The following is a 26,542-nucleotide window of genomic DNA, read 5'->3' on the forward strand; positions in this document are numbered from 1 at the left end:
TTAGAGTTCTACACGTGTTCCTGACTGGAGGGCAAGCCAAGACTATTAAACAATTTCTCACAAGATTACAGACACTAAAAAATACCCAATATGGTATTGTTATATTGAATAAAATATTAATTAAAGAAGGAAACCAAATAAAATTCCTGACTATTGAATGATAGAATTGTATGTGTGTGTGTATATATATAATTGTATGTGTGTATATATTTACACATGCATAAATATGTATATTTGCTTCTACACTGCCATCAGACAGTCTTATAGGAAAGTTAAACATGGATAGCATTTGTAACATTTAAAGGTAAATTGTTTGCAGAAATAGACCATGAATAGGTGTAGATCGAGTACTTACAGAACACCATCTTCGGCTTTTCTGAGTGTTGGTGTCACTTTGCCCTATAATAGTAGCCAAAGTTGTTTTAATGTGCTCTAACGCTACCTGCATGATGCCATTTTAGGAGCTGAACAAGACAATTAAATAGAGCCTGTCTCTATGAAATTTACAAAGAGACTATATTTGCCGCAAAATAGTGACCTTGTAGGAAAACTCAAGATATACAATAACGATTCAAATAATGCAAATAATACTAAAACATGATAATATTTTTCCATTCTCTATTCCATTTTACCTCTTTCCCAGGTACTTCTACTTGAATTGTCATATAACTGTAAGGAAATGGCACATGCCTTTCTTTAATGCAGTCTAGCAAGTTTATATTACTTTATGGTTGGTAATAGTAAATCATGGGGTAATGAGAGTTGCAATATGAATACAGAATATGCTGCTTTTTTTGTACTAAGCTACTTCTTAAAAGTTATCCCTGATGGTTTTAAATCGCCTACAATTTACTTGAAGCTAATGACAGTTATGTAGCCATCTGGAATATGGAAGAGTATTTACTTGTAAAAAAACTTCTTTATTATAATATTTACATTTACACACAGATTGCTCCAAAGATTAAAGCACAGATGATGATGGAAGGCACAGTCATGATAATAAGCTAGCAGCCGTGTGGAGACAAAGTAAATTTTTTTTGAATGGTTTTCTCTAATCCTGCCACAAGACAAAAAAATGTTGACTATCTTATTGATTAAATTGAAAGGCTTGGGAAGGATTCATGATACTTCAGTGTGAACTTGAATATCCCATGTAAACATCAACTTAAAAATTCTATTCCTAAAGATAGTAAGAAAGGAATACTGAAAATGTTATAAAAATGTTACAAATAAGAACTTTTAAGTATTGTTCTATGCTATGTAAGATGAAAGAGAATCCAGTTTATACACATGCACACACATTTGTTCATGTATTTGTTATTTGCTATAATTTAATACATATTTAGCACCTGTTAAATGTTAGATACTTTCTTGGTGTGCTTAGGATACATCAGTAAATAGGAGAGAAAAAACCTCTCGTCTTATGAAGAGAAGAGAAATTCCATTGTGGACATTTAATACCTTAACATGTATTTTATGTGCTTGATAAAACATATAAGATGTTTCTCTTTGTTAAACAATTATGATGTATAAATGTTCTTTATTTTGGATCAGAGAGAGGGAAGGGAATAACTGGGCTGACATATTTGCCTTTTAATCCTTGCATTTTTATTTAGAAGTGACTATAGCTTTTATCAAGCTCCTAATTTAACTCACTTTTTTCTGCAACATCATTTTAATGTCACGAAAGATCAACTGCGGTGACACCCTTTTGTAATTATCCAAAAATACATTAACCATAGCTAACATCACATGAACACTTCTCGTGTATCACATGGTTTCCTAACTTGCTAACCTAAGTTGCATGGTCTCATTTAATTCTCGATTGATATTAAATGATTTATTGTCTCCATTTCATGAATGTGAAGACTAAGGCTTAAAGATTAAATAATGTGTCTAACATCATGCTGTTAAGTAATACAATCAAAATCTGAAGCTAGCTAGGTTTCTTCTTTTTTTTTGAGACGGAGTCTCCCTCTGTTGCCCAGGCTGGAGTGCAGTGGCCGGATCTCGGCTCCCTGCAAGCTCCGCCTCCCGGGTTTACCATTCTCCGGCCTCAGCCTCCCGAGTAGCTGGGACTACAGGCGCCCGTCACCTCGCCCGGCTAGTTTTTTTGTAATTTTTTAGTAGAGACGGGGTTTCACTGTGTTAGCCAGGATGGTCTCAATCTCCTGACCTCGTGATCCGCCCGTCTGGGCCTCCCAAAGTGCTGGGATTACAGGCTTGAGCTACCGCGCCCAGCCTAGCTTGGTTTCTTCTTAAGGGTGGATGGCAAAAAAAATCTGCCAAGCGCTTTGCTGCAATTCATGGACGCCACCTACCAGCTGAGCTGTTTGTCAAATCATTGGACTTAAGCAGCTTTATTTTCTTTTCTCTTAAAGTAGAAATAATAATAATCACTCTCTCACAGGACCATTATGAGGATAAAATGAAATACTTAGGCTAAGTATCTTATAAATTGTGTTCATTTTTCATATTTAAAATTTTACATTAGTCAGAATTGTTTTATATATAATATATAATGTAGTATAATTATATATAATATATTATATGATATATTATTAATTTATAATTATATATAATTATCAATTATATAATATAATAATCATAATATATGTAATTTCATTTTATGTAAATAATTTACTTAAAGGTAAATATTTTTAAAATATATAAAATATATTATGCATAATTATATATTCTATATAAATATATATTATACACTATATATACGATATACTGTATAAAATTAGTGTATTAAATATATAGTATATATAATGTATATATAAAATTATATTTATATATATATAAAGAGTATATATAAATATATATATATATCTATATATTTATTATAGATATATATTATGTATCATAAATATATAAAATATATTTTATATTTTCTATATATATTAATTTATATATATGATTATATATAACATAAATTATATTATATTGTATTTTATATATCATATATACTATATAGTTAAATTGTATTTATAATGTATGTATATATATATATGTATATAAATTATATACAAATAATATACATTATAATTATAAATATACATATATTCTATAATACTATATATAATTATAGTTATTTTATGATATATATTATATGTAATATTAGATATATGTAATATTTTCATTATATTAACTGTTATATTTCTATTATATGTATACAATATATACATTATATATAACTATATAAATACATATTATATATTGGGTTTTTTATATATTGGGTATTTTATAATTATACATACATTTATTTATATAATTTATATGTATTACATAAATATGTATTTTATATGTATTATATGAAATATGTATTTTATATAAAATACATATTATATCTATATATTCTATATACATAGACTATACATATGCTGTATTATAATACATAATAGCATATACATTATATTACTGTATATGGTATAGTATATATGTAATTTATACTATAATTTTATATAAAATAATTATACATAATATACATTTTATATATAATTTAAATTTTTAATTTACATTTACTTACATAAAAATAAATTTACAAATATATATTTATATTTATAATATATAGTGAATATATAATCTATATTTGTTACATATTGTATAATTATTACATAGATAATATAAAAATTATATTTTTATGGTTATAATTATATGTAATCATATATAACATATCTATAATATACAATGTATCTATATTATATATATCTACATGTAATTATATATTGATTTTATAAACATAATACATAATTAATATCTATACTATATATGACATACAATACTATATATGACATACAATATATTAGATAATATATCTACATAATTATATATAATTATATAATATATATTTTTACATATATAATATATTGTAAAATATGAAGATTATGAATTTGTTGAAGATTATGAATTTGTCACTTGAATGAAACATGTTTCAAATAATTCAACAAAACTAAAAAAAATAGACATTTTAAAATTATACTTTGGTTCTAGGTTCTATAATTTTGTTTCTAAAGTGCAAAGAATGTCACTTCTGTGATAAAATGACCAGAGTTTATCAGAAAATGTGATATTAATCTAGGAGGAAGGGACATATTTTTGTCAAGTAAAGAAATTTTATAAGAATTTTAGCCATGAATTATTTTTGATTCAGAGTCAAGTTGCCTGCCTGCATTAACATATCCTGTAAACTCAGTGTCTACCTTTCTAACAGTAAAAATAAAGGTCATTTTTTTGTGCATCCTACTCCCTGTATTTACCAATATAAAGAGATATTTGGAGAAATCTATGAGAGACTGGAAGGTTTTGGAGACAGCAAGAAATACATTTGGATCAAAACGATGGATGTTACATTTGCTGAGCTGGGTCCTGTGTTCCCAGGCAGACCAAATCATCTGCAGCAGAGAGCTCACAATACAAACAGTAATTGAACTATTAGCTTTGAGATTCTCTCCTGGCAACGCTGAAATTCTGTTTGGGGCCATGTTACCACAGCTGTGCCTGTGGTAGCATTTTATGACACATTCAATCTTTCACAGATAGTACACTCAGTAGTTCCAAGTCTCAGTTATCTTATTCTCATCCCTCAAATCATTTAGAGCTAAATAGAAATGGAAGTGAAGCTGTATCCAAATTATCCTTTGCTTAGTCAAGAGCTGGGAGGACATAGTGCAGACTTTATGTTAATTATCTTTGCCCAGATCACACATCTCAGGGAATAATTGACATAATTAAAAGTGCTATAACCTCATTCAACATCGTTAACTTTATAGCACATGCACTCCACTTCAGTGATTTATGGATAACTTTGAAAATCAACATTATTCAGTCTTTCAAAATCCTATGGATTATTGCATAATTACAACAAGTACATTCAGAACTGTGTTATAAATTAAATTTTCCTTTGAACAGATGATTTACTGTGACAGTTCAACAGTGCTGAATTTTTGTTACAATAACTCTGTATTGAACAGTTAAATGCTACCAAGAAATAAGATGAAAATATGTGAAAATGCCAATTATGGAAGGATATTTTATAGCTTTAGTTAAATGTGGCCTATACTTTTTCTTGATTTCCAAAATGACTAATAGTTCTGTGATTTTCTGCCTCATAAAAGAGGCACAATTCTGCATCATTCTGCTTTTGATTTTATGCTTACCTTTCACCCTGTAACTCCAAAGCCATGAAAGGTCTTTAGACTCCTCATTGAGCAAGGAAGGACTCAGGCTAGGACCTGGAGAAGGGACCAAGAGAAGTTATATTACTTATTGATCGATTCACACATTTACACATTCTTACAAAAATGCACACAAATAAATGTGATCATGTCTAAGTAAGTAAGAGTAGCTTTAAGGGACCTGGCTAAATGTTATTACTTGTTACATTTAGAACTTACTATAAAAATCATAGAAATTTAAGCTGTTTCTCCTTCTTTAGAACAGTACATGTGTTACATACTTAGGTAATCTAAATTTGGCACAGGAAAACTCTGTCAAAGTATTGCAGACATCATAGTCAAAAGAACTATTGTTTTCTTAATCTCATAATTCTTTGTATAATATTATCTTAGTTCAAACAGAAGCTTGGAATTCAGACCTACTGAAGGAAATACTTGTTCAAATAAAGACTAAAGATTTAAAAGTATTGAAAAGCAATACAAAATCAAAATACAAAAATCAATTTAATTTCTAAACACTCATAGTTAGTGGTCTGAAAGTGGAATTAAGAATCTATTTACAATAGCACCAAAAACAATAAAATTAATTGCAATAAATTTAACAAAAGAAGTTCAAACAAGCACACAATAAACTGCAAGACATCACTGAAATAAATTAAAGACCTAAGGAAACAGAAATAAATCCATGTTCATTATCAGAAGACAAATTTCTTGAAAATTCTGTACTCTCCAAATAAATTAATCTACAGACACAACAGAGTTCCTATCAAAATCCCAGCTACGATTTTTGGGTACAATTTGACAAGGATTTGAAAGTCATTTGACCAAACATTTCTCCAAAGAAGATACACAAGATAAGCACAGGAAAAGATGATCAATATCATTACCGTTAAGGAAATGCAAATCAAAACCACAATGAGATATCACTTCACAAGCATTAGGATAATTAAAATAAAAAAGACAAACAGTATCAAGTGTTTATGAGAATGTAGAAGAAACTGGAACCCTCCTATATTTGGGGCAGAGAAATAAAATGGTGCGGTGACTTTGAAAAATCAGTTGGCATTTCATCAAAATGTTAAACACAGAGTTGCCATATGACTCCGAAACTCCACTCTCAGTTACTCCACTTCCAAAATAAATAAAAACTTATGTCCACATAAAAACATGGACATGAATGTTTATACCAGCATTATTCATAATAGCCAAACAGTGGGAAAAAATCAAATTTCCATCAACTGATGAATGAATAAGCAAAATGTGGTATAGTAATGTGGATCGTACTTGGCAATAGAAAGGAATAGAGTATTGATACATGTTACAACATGTATAAACCTTGAAAGCAGTAAGCCAAGTGATAAAAGCCAAGCACAAAAGTTCACATCTTATATGCTTTTGAAATGTCCAGAATAGGCAAATCCATAAATACAGGAAGAGCATTAGTGTATTCAGGTGCTTGGGGCTAGGGGAGAATGGGGAATGGCTGCTAATAAGTACAGAGTTTCTTTTGGTAATGAAGAAAGTGCTGTAAAATTAGATAAAGATGATGATTGCACAGCTTTTTGAATAAATTAGAAACCAGTAATTGTGCGCTTTAAAAAGGTGAGTGTTATAACAGTAAATTATACTGCAACACAAAAATTCTTTTTTTGTGTTCTTTATACTGCAACACAAAAAAGTAAAAAATTCTTTAAACATTTTCTTATGAAACAAAGTTCATATTCTAACTACTGTTCCCAATTCTGCCTCTGCAATGGGAGTCTTTGCAAAAACATCAAGCATGGCAAAGCCCTGGAGAACCCATGTCAGTAGATCCTGCACGGATCCCAGCAGCTCAGTCACTTAAAACCTTCACAGATTATTTTGATTTGAGCCAAGACAGGAAAGGATTATGCCAAATTCTGGGATGTGTCAGCAAACTTTAACTGAAGAGACTGTTTGTAATGGGAGCTGAAGAAAGCACAAATTGAAACTTGTCTTGACATCGATGTATATGCTATATCCTATTATCTGCTCAAGAACCTTCTGTTGTTCCCAATATTCCACAAATAAAAATGTTCAGTCTTCTCTAGTTCTTGAAAAAAATTTTTAAAAGGCCATTAGGTAAAATCAGATTAACGCCATTATGGGATACCACCTGACACATATTAGAAGAACTGAAATAAAAAGGACTAAAAATTTCAAGTGTCAGAAAAGATATAAAGCAATGGGAACGCTCATGCTTTGCTTGGGAATTTAAAATCGTCCAGCCACTGTAAAATGGTTTGGCAATTTTTTATAAAGTTCAACATGATCCAGGAAACCCGCTTCTTAATTACTCTATAAAAGATAACATTTTTGTTAATAGGAAATCTGTATGCTAGTGTTCACATATAGGCATGGTAAATAAACCACTTTGTTTTATTTGTTTTGTCTTTTTTACATACTTTTAAGTACTTGGTCTTTTTTCTGTACTGCCATTTTAGCTAACTACAAAATTGAACTATGCAGGAGGACTGCTTGAGGCCAGGAGTTTGAGACCAACCTGAGCAACATAATGATATCCTGTCTCTACAAAAAGTAACAATAGTTAAAAAAAAAAAAAACCTGGGTGTGGGTGTGCACGCCTGCAGTCTCAGCCGCTGGAGATGCTGAGGCAGAAGGATTACTTGCGCCCAGAAATTTGAGGTTACAATGAGCTTTGATTATACTACGGAACTCCAGCCTGAGTGACAGAGGAGACTTGTTTCAAAAAAAAAAAAAAAGGACATATTCGGACATATTCCATGTTAACCACTGCCATCTCCTTTCTTATTATCAATTATCATAGATTATCTAGACATAATATTTTATTAAGTATGAAATTCCATAGTCAGAAACTTGTGTTGCATGATGTAATTCATTTAACATTCTTATATTTTAACTTTGGTATCTTATTTTTTACATTAGCAAATAATGTAAGCTTGAAAATGTAAAGTAATTTTGCCTCTTCCAAGTAAAAACTAATTATCCTAGGATTCTACATCCATTTTCTTTCTTTTCATATTTATTCTGAGGGTACTCCCATTAGAGGTAGAAATAATATTTAATCACACTGCTTTGGGGGTGGTGGAAAGCAAATAATTTAGACTCTGCTCATTCTGTATAACTGGAACCCCTCTGTTTTGCACTGGCAAGTAATGTGAATGCCTTCACTTGAATGTGCCTCCAATTATTGGAGAACTCCTCATGCTGTGTCCTTGGGTCATTCAACACTTCCACAGACCTCTTCGGAAGTCTCAGCTGCTTTCCTCACACCACACTAGGGGTGCTGGTTTTAAAACCAAGATTTAAAACACAAGAAAATGCACAACACTTTGGTTTTTGGGCCCTTCCACCAGGCCAGTCGGGATTTTTCTGTTCTCTCCACTCACCATTCTACCCTTCAGTTTTATCCTAGTTTGTGGTAGATAAGGTATTGGTCGATTCTTCTGTGTCTGAGCTTTACTCATTTTCAATCCCTTTTACAGCCCATCCCCTGGCCCAGAGGAAGTTTGTTTCTGCCCTTTTTTGTAACATGACCTAACTTTATTTTAGACTTTTTGGTCCATACTATCAATTCTATACCTTGAGTACTCCAGACTTCTTTGAATTGTATAATTACTGCCAACTGAAAGTACTTGGACTGAATTCATGGTATCCCATTGCAAGACTTCCCATAAAGCTACAGTAACCAAGGCAAAAGGATACTTTCAAAAGGATAGGTGCTTGTATCACTGGAGAAGAATATACAGTCTAGAAATAAACCTACACAAGTATAGTAAATTAACTTTTGACAAAGATTCAAAGATAAATTAATTGAGAAATAAGAGGTGCCCCAAAAGAGATCTTGATCCATATCTCACAAAGTGTGCAAAAATGAACTCAAATGGGTCATAAATCTAAGTGAAAAATAAAGAATTATAAAACTTTTAGAAGAAAATCTAGGAAAAAAAAGACTCTAGGTCAGACAAAAAAAAATCTTAATAGAATCTCCCCCAGATTTGGGCTTCATAAAAATTAAAAACTTCAACTCTGTGAAAACACTGTTAGAAAAAAAGATAAAAGTAAGAAAACGCCATCAGAAAATGAGAAGACAAGTCACTTACTGGAGAAAACATTTTGCAAATACTGTTTTTGACAAAAACTTGTTTACAGATTACATAAGAACTTTCAAAACTCAACAATAAGAAAATAAGCAACCTGATGTTTACAAATAAGCAAAAGATTTTGACTGATTCATCCAAGATGACATATGGATATGAATAAGAGTATGAAACTATGCTTATTTTTAACAGATTCATCAAAGAAGACATGGATAGCAATAAAAGTATGAAAATATGCTCAACGTATTTATTAATTAGCTCAAAACATATTAAAATCACAATGAGATTTCACTGCATAGTTAGTAGAATGAAAAATAAACTGGCAATACTAAGAACTGACAAGAACGCAGAGCAATTGTAACTCTCACATGTTGCTGGTGGGAGTGCAAAATAGTGAAGCTCTATTGGAAAGCAGTTTGACCTTTTCTTATGAAGTTAAGCATATACTTACTATGTGACCCAGAAATCCCATTTTTGATATTTAGCTAATTGGAATAAACAGCAATGTTTATATAAATCCTGTACACAAATGTTAGTTTATCATAGCTTTATTCCTTATCACAGAAAACCTGGAAACAACCCAAATATTCTTCAACCAGTAAAAGGATAATCAAACTGTGGTACATATGCCATTGTATACTCTCAGCAGGACAGACTGTTGATTGCTGGAACAACATGGATGACTCTCAAATGCATTTTACTAAGTGAAATAATTAGATGTGAGCAATTACATACTGTCTGATTACATTATATGACATTCTGGAAAAGGCAAAGTTATAGGAACAGGTATCAGATAAGTGGATTCCCGGAGCTAGGGGTTGAGGGTAAATGGTTGTATCTAAAGGACCAGCCTGAAGGAATTTGGGGGATGATGGAACTATTCTGTATCAGGATTGGGGTGACAGATACATTACTCTATGTCTGTGTCAAAGCCCATAGAACTGTACTCCACAAAGTAAATTTCATTAATTTTTAAATTTAAATAAAAAGCACTTTGGAAAATTCATAGTAGTGACTACTTTGTCCTAGGTTGCACTCACCCTCTCTCTGAAGTAATATAATGACTTAATTCAATGGTTAGAGGGTTAACTAGAGACACCAAAATTTACAAAATAACATATTTCAGTAAGTATTTCAAATATATCATCCTGCTGCTATGTTACTGAAGTGTGGGGATTCGCCATGCTTATAGTGAATTTCTGTAATTTTATATGGCCTCAGCATCGATTTTAAATGTAAGTTTCACTTTCTCATGCCAGAGGCAGGTCTTCTCCACCCTTGACAATTTCTAGTTCTCCACCACCTCCCAGTTTTTCAATGTGACTGATACAGATATCCGCCTTACACAACTGCCTCCTGGTGACCACTTCCCTATGGGACAGCAGGATTCAACCTCACTGACCCCCACGCTCAGTGAGGGTTGCACAGATATGCCACAGTGACCACGTCTCAGTCACAACATTACTCCAGAGAACACATGCCTGCTTGTTATAAACCCACCAATTGGAAGTCCCTGAGGGAAACCTGCTTGGGTAATGCCCAGGACCCCAGTAAAGGCTTTAGCCCACAGGACCCTCACTCTTTCTCTCTCTCTTTCCACCTGGTGGTTCAACAGGCATGTCCCTGATGGCCCTGCTTGCGCCCCATTGGTCCTACGAGTTATGCTGTTCTTTACTTTCTGGGAGCTGTAAATAATAAGCAGCTTCTGTTGTTGTTGTTTTGTTGTTGTTGTTTGAGACGGAGTCTCGCTCTGTTCCCCGGGCTGGAGTGCAGTGGCCCGGATCTCAGCTCACTGCAAGCTCCGCCTCCCGGGTTCACGCCATTCTCCTGCCTCAGCCTCCCCAGTAGCTGGGACTACAGGCGCCCGCCACGTCGCCCGGCTAGTTTTTTGTATTTTTTAGTAGAGACGGGGTTTCACCGTGTTAGCCAGGATGGTCTCGATCTCCTGACCTCGTGATCCACCCGTCTCGGCCTCCCAAAGTTCTGGGATTACAGGCGTGAGCCACCGCGCCCGGCCGCTTCTGTTGTTTTAAGTGTTTTGTTGAGTTCCCTCTTCCGTGTCTCACCTGACTGATATAAAGAGAACCTAACTCCTGTCCTGGTTAGGGCTTTCCTGGAGAGTGGCTATTTTGGTAGGAATAAACTGGACGTAGATCAGACAAGACCCAGGAAGATCCCTGCCAGTATATACAAGTTTCCTTTGAGAGGAGCACCTGGTCACAGGTCAGACACATAGGCATTGGGCCACCTGCCTGGATAATAAGTATCCAGTGAAAGGCATACTGGAAGCATCCATGACCAAATTCCTGGAGCCCCGTCAAGGCAGGGATAGAGTTCATAGCCTCTCTCCAGAGACAGAGACCCCAACATCAAATTAGAGGAAAATACAGTTGTTACAGTTATTACACCATATGTTTTCGTTGTCGTGGCTTATAACATAAACAGACTTTAAGTTTACCATGTACCATAGGCAGAAACTCCAAGATGACTAACATGTTAGAATCCAAAAATTCATGATGGATTTCTCCAGGAAGTTCTCCAAGAATGGGGTTTAGATGCTGCTGCCATTGTGTTCAAGGCATAGCTGTTTGTAATTACTTACACTGCAGAACATGAAATTTACAATGATCTACTGATATATAGATATTCCATCACAGTAGAATCATTAATGATAAAATATATGGAAAGCAATAAATGAAGCTGCTCATTAGACATAAATGAAGGAGAGAGAGTAAGAGAAAAAGTGATTCTACAGATATGATGAAAAGGGTCCTATATGTTACAAACAAGAGCCACATGGAAAATTTCACATCTGTTTTGGCAGAAGATCTTGAAGTATGAAAATAACTGAGTTACAAAAATCTGGGAGAAGTTCGTGTTAATAGGATCTGATTTCATGGACTTCTGACTGCTTCTTCTCAGGCAAGGGAAAACAGACAAGCTCATATCAGTGCTTCTTTCCTTAATTTCAAATGACTGGTCAATCATTGGGCCTTCTATGCTTGTTGCCATGACAACAAAAATGTGGAGCGAGAGAAACTATTAAGCATGGCTTTTAAGAAATACAATTACTTATTTTGTAATGTGATGTATGTAACAGAAAATGGCAGTGCAACATGTTGCTCCAAAAGGCTCAATTTGAGTGCTCCTTTAAATCAAGTTGTCTTTCTAACCATCTCATCAAGTGTTAGGATAGTAAACCCCAGTGAACAACTAAACCTTAATCCAATGATCCTCCTAGGCTATTGTTTCTTCAGGCTACAAAAATTCCTACCATGTTCTTCACTGAGAAGCTACCGTGATACTCAGTACACAATTATTGCCAGTTTGATAGTTTTGTTTACCTAAAGCAGAAGAGAAAGCTCTTGCTCAATTAGCTTTTGGAGACAGTCATCTGAGCTATGACTCCTGTCTTTACATATATATTCTCACTACTGGTTTAGATCACTCATAAGAATTTCTTCCCAAACCATAATTCCTCTTTTAATATATATACTTCTTGTATTCCACTCTACAGTGGCAGAGACTATTTCTAGAATTTCACTTTGTAACTAGTGCCAATAACATGACCATCAAAAATATAATTCACATATGTTCACTGATAGTACTGAATACATTGCATTGAAATGATATGCTTGGCTATCTGCTTCTCTCACTAGACAATAGTTGCTTCTGGGTTGGGGATGGTGTTTTATTCTATTTCTGGTAATAACAGGAGTATAGTGATGCCTACTATATCCATGAATATCATGTGCTCAGTTATATAAAGGTAATGCTTCAAGGTTTTGATAATATAGGATGCTAAAATTTACAATTGTAGAGAATAGTTATTCTCTGCATTTCTTTATACAACAGGTGACATTTCTCATCTCCTGTTCATGGTAAAGAATATAAACGGCAGAGAATGCATGATAGTTTAATACAAAGAACGTACAGTACATAAACTACATTTACAGCATAATTACATGTAATCAGAGGCAAATTGTAGTTCTTTCATTAATTGGATATGGCCCTAAAGAAGTCATGTAATATACTGAATTCCAAGGTTTTAAGTGGGCGTATAATTAGGAAGCAAAACCAGAATTTTAAAATATAATGACTTTGATTACCTTCAGCACATTATGGTGCCAAGGTTTTTATGACATTCTCCTCAATCATTTAACAGTTTTCCGCTGTACTCAATTAGACAAAGATTACTTGGCTGAGGCTCAGTGCTTTGGCTGTTCTGACCTTGTTTTTCTGTTGGTACTTCTTTAACTCTGGGTCACAATACTTGTATGTTAATTGAATCTAGTGTTTTTTTCCCGGGCAATTTTTAAAAATACAAATGCATAGACTTCCCAAAGACAAATTAAGTCAGAATTTTTGAGTGTGATCATAATATTATTTTTAAAAGTATTGCTAGTGATTCAAAAATGCACTTAAAGTTAAGTCATTGGTCTATATGCCAATAAAGGTACATAGAAAAGCCTGACCTCATTGAGTTCTATCCCTGGAATAGCCATCAAGGAACTGGTTACTTTCTAGAGACAATAAATTTAGTTTTATAAATACATATACATGTATGTGTGTGTGTGTCTTCACTATTTTAGTAAATATGTTGTGAAAATTAAATATAATAATCAAATTACATAGACTTAAACTTTAATGGATATTTCAATGAACAGCTCCTTCCATATTATAATTTTGTAGATAAATGCAAATTCAAGTAGTTTAACATAAATATAAATGAAGAATTAAAATGTGAATGCAATAATATAACATATAAGTAAACATTTTCAAAGAATGTACATATTTAGATCAAGAGAAGTCACCATAGTACACAATTATTGGATACAACATTCTGTTCTACCACAACAACTGGTGAAAGATTAAATATGTACTTTGAGCTTAAGTAAAGTATCCAAATGACCAAAAGAGGTTGTTGTCTGAGCAATGAATATATTAACACCATGATCTATGAAATTTGAATCAACACAATGATTCAAAATATATGCTGTTGAAGAAAGCCATCTAATGTCTAGAAAAGTAATTACAGATGATCTCTGACTTACGAAGTTTCTGCTTATACTTTTTTGACTCTATGATAATACAAAAATCATACAAATTCAGAAAAAAACAAACTTCAGATTTTGAATTTTGTTCTTTTGCTGTGCTAGCGACATGCAATGCCATCCTTTGTTCAATGCTGGGCAACAAAGCCACAGCTCCCAGTCAGCCCCACAATCAGGAGGGTCAATAATCAATACTCTGCTGGGTACTGTGTTGCCAGATGATTTTGCCCAATTATAGGCTAATATAAGCACTCCGAGTACTTTTAAGGTAGACTAGGCAGCGCTGTGATGTTCAGTATGCTACGTATGTTAAATGTATTTTCCAATTATGGTATTTTCAATTTACCATGGATTTATTGGGATACAACCCCATCGTAAGTAGAGGAATGTATTAGTTCATTCTCATGCTGCATAGTCCACGGATGGCATCAACTAAATTGAGAAAACATAAAGCCAGCTACTTAAAAGAAGCAACAAGTGATTGATCTATTTCAGTTCAGAGAAAGAATAAGAAACTGGTAACAGCCCCTTCTCTCTAGAATTCCATTCAATGGGTAAACTTGGGGTTGAGTTTTCTGTCCCTCTCCATGGACAAGCAAAACAACCAAAGCGTTAATAACTTTTCCTAGACCAGGACTCAGCTGTAAGGGAATCAACTTTCTTGTCTGGGAAGAGCTGAAGAAGTGGTGTGAGGTTTTCTGAGATTACCTAACAGAACATTATTTGGTGATAGTTACACTAAAAGCCAAGACTTTACCACTATACAATATATCCATGTAACAAAACTGACCATGTGGCCAGGCGCGGTGGCTCAGGCCTGTAATCCCAGCACTTTGGGAGGCCGAGATGGGCGGATCACGAGGTCAGGAGATCGAGACCATCCTGGCTAACATGGTGAAACCCCATCTCTACTAAAAATACAAAAAAATTAGCCAGGCGTAGTGGCAGGCGCCTGTAGTCCCAGCTATTCGGGAGACGGAGGCAGGAGAATGGCGTGAACCCAGGAGGCGGAGCTTGCAATGAGCCGAGATCGCGCCACCGCACTCCAGCCTGGGCAACTGAGCAAGACTCTGTCTCAACAAAACAGGAAGAAGAAGAAAAGAAAAAAAAAAACTGACCATGTACCCCTTAAGATTATACAAATAAAATTTTTAAAAAGAAAAAAACTTTTAACAATTTAATATCGTGCATTGATAAAAGAAATACTTGTATGAAATTTTTGACCTCCAAAAATATATGACTTCTATGTTGCTGATGTAAGTTTAATATTAAATTTATATTAATATTTAATTTTAAGAAATTGAAATCCTCTTACCAAATTGAGTATTTCCCAGATAATCTGAATAACTAAAACAAACCTCTAGAAATATGATCCATAAAAACCACAGAAGTACAAGTTAACCCTTGCAATGTAAAGGTGCCTCAAATACAGATTCTAAATATATTTAAAGTTATTTATTTATTTATTTATTTATTTGAGACGGAGTTTTGCTCTTTTTGCCCAGGCTGGAGTGCAATGGCACCATCTCGGCTCACTGCAAACTCTGCCTCCCGGTTTCAAGCGATTCTTCTGCCTCAGCCTCCTGAGTAGCTGAGATTAAAGCGCCCGCCACTGCGCCTGGCTAATTTTGTGTATTTTAGTAGAGACAACGTTTCTCCATGTTGGTCGGGCTGGTCTCGAACTCCAACCTCAGGTGATCCGCCCGCCTCGAAGTCCCAAAGTGCTGGGATTGCAGGCGTGAGTCACCGTGCCCGGCCGTGATTTTTTATATTATAATAAAATTCAAAGAAAAAAAAAAAAAGAATGCCAGTAATTTATAAAAGCATTTTACCATAATTTTCTCAAGAAGAAAAGAAAATTAGAAGAAAGTAAAAAACATGGTGCTGGACCGGCCAGCTTGGACCCAGGGTGGCGGGGGTCCAGCCAGACGTCCCCTCATGCCAGCGGGGTCTCTGGCGCCCCTCTGGTCAGTGGGGCCCCAGCAGGGGAGGAGCTGCGAGACCACACGGGACACCGGGGTGGGCCCCCAGCCCGGAGCCAATGGCTCGGAGCAGGGGCAGGGACCTGGCAGCACCGGGCCAGAGCCGCCTCTATCCCTGGCCATTGCGGACTCCATGAGCTCCATACCTGGGGTGGCAGTGAGGTTCGTTGATTGAATGAGCAATGGTGGCCCAGTTGCAAGCAAATGGGTTTCATCACCTTAAATGGTTTTGAATGAATGAAGCCGTATTTGCTTAAAAAGACGTACAGCCCATAGTGTGACCTACAGAGTTTGTGGACAGATTTATATTGGGTTCATAGTGGCGTCATGCGCGCAGACTCCTGCGAGGTCCCCAAGTTCTTAGAGGACTGCCTTGCCTTTTGATCTGAGTCGCAAAGTTCCATAAAGAATGGCCATGTGGATAAGCACAAAGTTAAGAGACAGCGAGTGCACCGAATCTGTGAATGTATCCGCCCCCAGGTCATGAACGGTCCCCTGCACTCCATCCCCGCCCTGGGTGTCGCTGCTGGACTGTGCGACTGCACCGTGGAGCCCAAAGCCCAAAGGACCTGGCCACCATGGCCTTCTGTGATGCGCACTCCACGCAAGAGATCCACGAGATGGTTTTACATGAAGCCGTGGATGCCATGAGGTACCACACCGTCACCCGCACCAGGGAGGACCTGGAGAAGTTCAAGGCCCTGAGAGTGATTGTGCAGATAGGCCGTGACTACGACAACGTGTACAAATCAAGGCTGCGGGCGAGCTCGGGATTGCTGTGTGCAACATCCCGTCCGCAGTTGTGTGAGAGACAGCCAACTCAACCATCTGCCACATCCTCAGTCTGTACCGGAGGAACAAGTGACTGTACCAGGCATGGCCGGAAGGCACGTGTGTTAGAGCATGGAGCAGATCCGAGAGGTGGCCTCGGGAGGGGCTCGCATCGGTGGAGAGACGCTGGGGCCTCATTGGCTTTGGTAGCACAGGGCAGGCGGTTGCAGTTCGAGCCAAGGCCTTTGGATTCAGCGTCATATTTTATGACCCTTATTGCAGGATGGGATAGAGCGGTCCCTGGGCGTCTACACCCTGCAGGATTTGCTGTGTCAGTGACTGCGTCTCCTTGCCCTGCAAGCTCAACAAACATAACCACCACCTCATCAATGACTATGACTATAAACCAGATGAGGCAGTGAGCATTCCTTGTGAACGCAGCCCGTGGTGGCCTGGTGGACGAGAAAGCCTTAGCACAGGCCCTCAATGATGGCAAGATAAGAGGGCAGCTCTCGACGTGCACCAGTTGGAGCCCTTTAGCTTTGCTCAGGGTTCGTTGAAGGATGCGCAGAATCTCATCTGCATTCCTCATGCAACCTGGTAGGTACAGCCAGCGGAGGCGGCTGCCACCGAGATCCGCCGAACCATCATAGGTCGCATCCCAGAAAACTTAAGAAACTGTGTGAACAAGGAATTTTTTTGTCACATCAGTGCCTTGGTCAGTAATAGGCCAGCAAGCAATTCATCCCAAGCTCAATAGTGCCACATACAGATATCCGCCAGGCATGGGCGTGGCTCCAGGAGAACTTCCTGCAGCCTTGGAAGGGATCATCCCTGGAGGCATCCCAGTGACTCACAACCTCCCCACAGTGCCGCATCCTTCCCAAGCTCCCTCTCCCAACCAGCCCACAAAACACGGGGACATTCGAGAGCACCCCAGCGAGCAATAGCGGAGCATGTCGGAAGGTAATCATTCAGATACACTTGGGGCCAAGAGATAGTGGAAAATTGATGAACTCGGAGAAAATGAATCTGACTGTCTTTTTAACTGATTCTGGACATATGCATTATTGATGTTGCAGTATTAAAACTACAAGAGCTAAAACCTGGATGTCATCTGCTTACGGAAGTGCTGAAAGAATAGGATGTGATTTATTGACGACCTACTTCTGTCATCGTGTCTTAAGTTTTTCATCTTAATCACCAAGAATAAATAGAGCTTTTTCCTTTATCAGCCCTTTGGCCACAGCAGGTCCTGAACACCCTGCTCCAGAATGTTGCGTCAAGAGTTCAAACATCAAAATAAAAAATACTAAGAGGAAATCCCCATCTGTCTACAGAGGCTAGTTACCTCTTTTTGCTAAGAGGAAGATCACATGACTACAAAATGGGGAGAGAACTGTTTGCCTGTGGTAGACACCTGCACGCATAGGATTGAAGCCAGTACCGGCTTCTGTACAGAGAAATATCTCACACCTGAACTGCATACTGAGCCGGCAAGTTGGTTGTAAGCTCAGTAAAACCTTCTGATTATGTGAAAAAAAAAAAAGTATTACGTTTCACAAGCTGTTTGTACTCAGATATACTTTCTCAGTTTCAGATCCTCTGCTATTTTACTGAGTGGAAAATCTTGAGCTAAAAGGTTCAAGAAGAATAATGCTGCATTTCCTTATTTCTCGGGAAAGACTTTTTATGGTAACTCGTCAGATTGTCTATGAACAAACCAACTTTTTTTAGACATTAATAAAGCCTTCTTCACGTGATATGTTACACGAGAACACTTCAGATGTACTAGATATGATTGATTTTAACAAATCCTATTAGATTTCTATCAACTAGTTACATGTTCCATTCATAGTCTTTCGGGAGTCATTGTCTTTTTATTTAAAAAGATGGCCTATTTTGAGCCTTTGTATAGGTACATTCCTATTTTACTGACAAAAGAAAAACTTTAAAATTGTTCTAAAGAGAAAAATAATGGCTATCAGTAGTATATTTTGTTTTAGTGTGAGTTACCATTACTATATTTGTTTATTGCAAGGTGGACATTTAGCATTCAGTGCAGTTTTCAATAAAAAATAATTTAAAACATACAGAAGTTGATTAAGTGCTTTATTGCCCTGCCAAGAAGAAAATATATCAGGTCCTGGTGGGTTTACAGATGGGTTTTACACTCCCTGAAGGAAGAGATGATCCCAACTTGATAGAAACTATACTTTAAAACAGCATTAAAATAAAGAAAAGCTTGCAATCGGTTTTATGTATGTATTCTGTTTCTATAAAGCCAGAATAAGGCCAGGCATGGTGACTCATGCCTTTAATCCCAGCACTTTGAGCTGAGGTGGTTGGAACTCCAGAGGTCAGGAGTTTGAGACCAGCCTGACCAACAAGGTGAAACCCCATTTCTACTGAAAACAATAGAAACATTAGCAAGGCGTGGTGGCAGGTGCCCATAGTCCCAACTTCTTGGGATGCTGAAACAGGAGAATTGCTTGAACCCCAGAGGCGGAGGTTGCAGTAAGCCGAGATGGCGCCACTGCACTGCAGCCTTGGTGACAGAGTGAGACTATGTAAAAAAAAAAAAAAGATATAAATATAATATATTTACATTAATTATATAATTATATATAAATATAATTTTATAATACATATAATTATGTTTAATACCATACTCCTGTGTGGACATTGAGGCATATAATTCAAATCATGGTTAGGAGATTATGCACAACTAAAAGAAGACTCAATATCTACAATAGAATGTTCCTTTAGTCAGCCTGGAAATTCAAAGCAATTTCAATCAAATTATCAACAGGTGCATTCTGTTTACTTTTTGAAATTTTACGATTTGATTTCAAACTTCTTACAAAGGAGCTACTAGAAATAGTCAAGTCATTCTGAAGAATAAAGAATAACTTGCCCTATAGAGTAATAAAATTTGCCATAAAAATCAAGTAATCCAGATACTGGGATATTGGCACAATAGTAGATCAATAAATCTCTAGATGACTAGAACTGAAAGTGAAAATTCACATATACATAATAAAAAGGTAAAAATGTGGGCAGGCAAGATACACATTAGTTTTAGGATTAACAATTTCCTTCTTAAGAAGGAGGGTGAGTAATGAGTAAATATTTCAAAAGGTATTTTTAATAGCATATGGAATGTTATATTTCTTTAAGTAATCTCAAGTAAATATGAAAACTTAAGGATTATTTATCTGCATGATGGGTGAATGGATATTTGTTAAATATTTTCTTCATGATACTGAAATATTTCACAATACAAACAAATTAAAAACTCATTTACTACACAGGTAGTAACAGAACTTGAATTTTAGACTCTCCTCGGCCTTCGAGTATCTCTGTAAACTTCACTGTCTAAATATTGCTTTTCTCATTTATAAAATAAAACTGTCAGAATAGATCTGTAGTTTAAAGCCATAGTCCATGCCCTAAACCCCAAATGACAATGTTCCTGTTTGTTCCAACCTATGTAATTTCCAGGAATTTCAATGGGTCTTGACTTTTAGCTGTATTTATCAGTCAGCCTTTATTTGTCAAATAAGTAACTACAGCTCTTAACTCCCCTTGCTTATTCCTCCAAGAAGGAGGCAATTATTATGACATCTCCAATTTAATGCACTAACTGGTCCTTAATGGTTACCATTTCCAAGTTTATCATCACCTAATTATGGCAACATGCCCGTGACTTCACATATCCCTTTGGGAAAACAGCAAATGTATACTGGGTTCCATTCAAAAGATTGCAAACAGAGCCTGGCTAGACTTCAATTCTGTATTGAAAGGAAGGCATTAGCTAGGTCTGTAAAGACATGCCAGTCCCTCGTTGATTCTCTCACCCTTCCTGTACAGTCTTTTCTATATACGATACAGCTAAAACAAATGAAGGTACCATCTTGTTTAATCCTCTACTCCTAAATTCCAGAGTGTCTGCTTTGCATAATGACCAGATAGGACTATTAAAGGGGGATTTAGTGGGAAATAATACTCCTACTATAACCATTCTCTTAACCAGAGGAGTGATCTCTTGCCGCCCTCCAGGTAAGTTGTTACTTAGCATGATCAATTAAAACTAGGAAAAGGAAGGCTTAGACAATATCCCTGATGTAAAGAATAAAGACAACATGACCATTCACTCATTATATCCATTCCAGTATTGCATTTTAGTAAAGCTGCTAAGGCTTCAGGGTAATCACTTCAGTTATTTGTAACGCAACCCAATCTGGAAGGCAACCCATTCTTTAATCTTATCCTATACAGCATTTCCATAAGCTCCTTTCATCACTGGGCCTTTCATAGCACCATCCTTATTCCCCCAAGGATTACTGTACCTTGAGCTGTATCATACCTTGCAGAGTTAAAGTGCTTTGCATACCACTCACTTTCCATTTGACTCAAATTGTTACTTCAGACCCAAGATTCCCCACTAGGAATTGGACAATTGGGTGAGCAGATCATGGGCTCTCAATCCTTTACAGATTCTATTACTTTAATTGAGGGTAAAATAGCCCTGGTTCAAATATTCTTTCAATTTAAACCTCAATCCTTATAAATTAACTTGAATTCCTCAAGGCCTTGGAGTATAAGAATGGATCATGTCATCTTCATTTAAGGGTGCTGAGTTTTCTTCTGGCAGGCACTTCAGTTACTGGGGTTACATTTGAGCTTGTCAGGCTTGGTTTTATTCTTTATCATGGTAATCAATTTCAGTTTCTAACTTAATCCTTAGGCATATGTGCTTATTTTGGAGCTTGATCCTTAGTTTTAAAACCTTTCCTTTGTGGAGTCTCAAAAGAATGTCCAAGGTGCTCAACCGGGCTGCTTCACTCTTCCTGGGCTGGGGGTCACGGTCCCTGGGAGCCTCACAGCAACAGCTCACTGTTAAGCCTCACAGGATCTCTTCCAGCACACCCACAACCCAGCCCAGCAGACCTGCTGCGAATCCACACTCAGACTTTCCCAGTCTCCCTCTGTGCAACTGCCTCTTCTCTGATATACCAGTTTCCCAAATCCCAGCTGCTTCAGCAGTCAGTGCTTCAGCTGTGTCATCTCAGTCCAGCAAGACCCCATTGACTTGAGCTGCACCTCCTGGTAAGGTGCCCTGAAAATGCCCCAGGCAGAAAGGGTGATCAATGCGGTTCATACATTGTTTTCTCTTAAAGAGCATGGTTTTGCACTGCCTTTTGTTCGATGCAAGAAAACCATTGCCTCATATGTTGCATGGTTTTACAGTCCCTCATGACGGGAGGGCAAGAACAGTGCCTGTCACTCTGTCAGGCTAGAAGTGGACATCTGACTGTTTTTTTCCAGTGTGATTTTTTTTTAATTAGCCCACATTCAGTACATTTTCATGAAAGTGCCAGTAGATGTCAGCAAACGCAAGGCAGTAATATATGAATTTTGTAATGGCTGCCAAAACTTCAATTAGCAAAGTCACAGTTCAGTCAAACATCTCAATTTTCTAAATGTAATAACTCCACCTATAATTCTGTTTGGGGGGTGGTGGGTGGGGTTGGATTGCTGGAAATGAAAAGAAGAATCTGATCTGCCAGATTAACAATCGATCTACAAGTCACTCAATTGCTCTGACCTGTCGTACCAGGCCCTGTGAAGTCAAACTCAGAGGACTATTCACAGAAAAAAAATGCTATGCAGTGGTTTAGTTCCATCTTGAAGGGGACAGTACCCTATTACACCAGATTTCTGAATAAGGTGGTGGCCTGCAGGTGTGCCCCCAAGACTGACTAAACCTTAGACAGGACAGGCATGGTCCTGTCTCCAGCCTGACCTTCTTTTGCTCACATTTATAAAACATGTGAGTTCTTTTTCTGCCCCTTTGAGATGTAAATCTTTCAAAAATTTTCTCGCCAGTTTTACATCACAGGACTTTCTCAAGAACTTGGGACCATTCCTTTGAAATGTAATCACAAGGGAAGATAGCTCCTTCATCTCCCAGTTTCTGTCAGGGGACAGAAGCCTAACTTCAGTGGACACTAAGTTGTAAAATTACCTTCTGCCATGAAGATATGGAAATGTTTATTTTTCATCTGAGTAATGCCAATTAGCAAACAGAGATGCCCTACAATCTTCCTACTCCACCTCTCAAAGAGTCTCCAGCCCTTTGTTTCAGCAGAAGTGAACTCAAACTGAGTTTTGGACTTTCTCTCGTATTGCCATAGAGTTGAATAGTCTTCCGTTACCTGTTTGTGCAACTTTGGCTTTAGCATACCAAACTGGGATATATTTAAAAATCTTTAAGTTATCCTTTGCAAAAAAAGTGTGGTATTCAGCATACTTAATAAAGTGCAGTTGTTCAAGATAGGCTCTGAGTTTTTGAATGTGAAATATTTGTGTGTGTGAAACTGTATGTATGAACTCCTTGTTCCTGCAAAAAATTTCTGTGACTGTAATAATGATTGATCAGAACAGTGAATATACTAAAAGCTATTAAATTGTACACTTTCAATGGTAAATTGTACTATAACTCACACAATGGGTGGGTTCAATCCACCCAATTACCATATCCAAGGAAGATTTAACAAGAATCTATTACTTGCAACAAGTAAGGAGGACATGGAAATAATTCCCCAAAGCAGTACCTCTCCAAACAAAGGTGAAAGCTGGGTTTTTATTGGGCTAGTATCTGAATAGCATGTAGAGGTACAGTAAAGACAGTGCAGGCGCAGCAGTTGCTGATCATGTTTCTACATATGTCCTGTGGATAGAAACGGTAAATAAGCTCCTCCTTGGTCTGGGTTTTTAATATGGTAATGAGGAGGATTCATAAAAAGTTTATCTCCTACTTAGGCATATCTGAATCCAACTGGTTTTTGTTTTGCTGAGGTTGGGCTTCTTCCTAGGAATTTTTGAAACAATAAAAACTTACGGTGCAACAGTTATGAATGGGTTGTTCTTCATAGTGTGTACCTGAAAATGGGGACCCTGGGTTACAATATATGTGAATTATATCTCAGTAAATCTGTCTTGCCTGTAACCCCAGCACTTTGAGAGGCCAAGGTGGGTGGATTACGAGGTCAAGAGATCAAGACCATCCTGGCCAACATGATGAAACCCCGTCTCTACTAAAAATACAAAAATTAGCCAGGCGTGGTGGTGGGGGCCAGCTGCTCTGGAGGCTGAGTAAGGAGAATCACTTGAACCTGGGAGGTGGAGGTTGCAGCGAGCCAAGATCGCACCACTGCACTCCAGTCTGGCGACAGAGTGACTCTGTCTCAGAGAAAGAAAGAAAGAAAGAATGATAGAAAGTGTAGAGTACTGGTAAAATAAGTAAGCAACAAAAAGGAAGAGGACCCAGGTGGGGAACAAATGTTCTGAGAGATGGCTAACACAAAAATCTTGCTGGCACAACATCCTGTTCCCAATATCTCACTCCACATACAGCCTCAGCAGCAGTAACTGATCTATATGTAACCCTTCCAGCACGACCTCTATAAAACTTCCCTCCAGCCCCTGTCTCTCCTTGCAGACAGCCCCTTCTCTACTGTGCTGCACATTGTACTCTCACAACATATCTTGGTACTTTCTCTAATACATCCGCCTATCTTTACCCACAACTGTCTTGGGAAATTCTTTTACTGCCCACAATGCTGGCCCCTGCCAGTTATATCAGAAACATGAAGCGTTTAAGGAGTATGGTGATTGTTAGCTAAACTAAAGCCTAAAAAAGGCAAGGTAGGACTTTTTTTAGTGGTAATAAAATTCATAGTTTGTGTTGTTATTTCACATATTAAAGGATTCCTCTTTTAGATGTTTCAAATGCTTTCAAAACATTGTTTAGATAATTATACAACTCATAAAACCGTGGTTTGTGAAAATTAAAAATGACCAAAATTAAATTAGTCAATTATGCATGCTAAGGAAGTTTGCTTACTAAGCAATTTTTTAAAGTACATTGTGTTTTTAAAAACTGAATTAAAAAACTCATAACTTTAGCAGCTTCTCAACAGGATTCTTGAACTCCCCAGAACCACTGATCAACTTGAGCAAAAATACTTGCTAGATGTATGTGGCTTTAAAATATGTCTTCACTAAAAGCTGTGGACATTTTGTTGACTCCATGCTGTGAAAGCAGTGTTATTGTACACTGTGAGTCTAGTAGTAGAAATCATTTGTTATACACAAGATTTTATAATAACCACTTTATAATACAGCATTCTTCATGTGTAATAAAACTAAAATGTAGCTATTTTCTTATAACGTATTTGTTAAAAGCAACTGGAAAAAAGCAAAAGTGTGCAGTGAGTGTCATATGTGAAATTGCTCTTAAATTTTTACTGTGAAATCAAAGTTTTAATGGTTATATATTAATTTATTTACTAAACCCTGTGTACAGCAGAAGCTATTGTGTTTACTTTGAACTGAATAGTATTCTAAAATGATTTGACCACCTTAGCCATGTAACACTTATGCCATAAAATGAATCTGGATGAATTTATTATATTCCTTTTTCTAATTGTACACTTCTGATTTTTTACAAATACAAATATATATACACACACACACACATATACATATGTGTGTATGTACATACATGCATACACAGTGTATATAAATGTATATGCATATATATCCAGATATACATTTAAATATAAACATATGTATGTACCTTAACTTAGATACATCTTTCTATGACCACTTTTTGTAGATTCATTTGTTTGTTACCTAATTATGATGAATAAAATGTGGCTAAATTGTTCTTAAGTTTTCTATTTAAAATCTTTAAAAAATAATTATTAATTTTGTGTTACAGAACACTTAAGTATAAAGACTCTAGATATAAAACCGCTATTCCATAGAAAATACATACCTATCTTAAATACAAAACTTTAAGATTTTAATATCTTCCCATAAATACCTAAGCAGTTCATGAAATCATACTTGATAACAATATGAGTTTAAGAACATGATATTTCCTTAAATCAGTTACAAAGATGTAACCATCTATTTAAATAAATAAAACCAAAATATTCTCTTTTCATCCATACTGAGTTCTATTTTCAGGGTCACAAAACTGACAAATTGACTTTGAGAACTGTGTTGAACAAGCTAGTGGACAATTACAACTTAAAGAGGACAATTGATTCTGTTTGGATGAAAATGACAGTTCTACCAGTCATTCTGTATAAATAGTAAAAGAATGTTTGTGAGAATAAAAATATTAACTACAACTTGATATAGGCTATTCTTTAAATTTCCAGTAGTCAATTCAATATAACCAGCTATTGAAAACTGTGTTCATGTTATGTCTGAACTGCTATAAAACATTTTAAAATTTCATAAGTGGATTTTACTGAAATAAAATATTATATTAGAGAAAAAATTTTAAAAAATCCAATGTGTTGATATTGTCTAAGGCAGTTGACGTTTTAAGGGCAGGTGGTAGGTAACTCTCTAAATAAAAGGAGAAAATT

At 36.2% G+C, this 26,542-nt stretch overlaps 1 pseudogene; it reads left to right on the forward strand.

Annotated features, from left to right (window-relative positions):
• The first annotated feature begins 16,215 nt into the window (after positions 1–16,215).
• LOC104662857 lies at positions 16,216–18,040 on the forward strand (annotated as a pseudogene).
• The last annotated feature ends 8,502 nt before the right edge of the window (positions 18,041–26,542 follow it).

The sequence above is a fragment of the Rhinopithecus roxellana genome, chromosome 21, assembly GCF_007565055.1.
Source record: "Rhinopithecus roxellana isolate Shanxi Qingling chromosome 21, ASM756505v1, whole genome shotgun sequence".
Lineage (NCBI taxonomy): Eukaryota > Metazoa > Chordata > Mammalia > Primates > Cercopithecidae > Rhinopithecus > Rhinopithecus roxellana.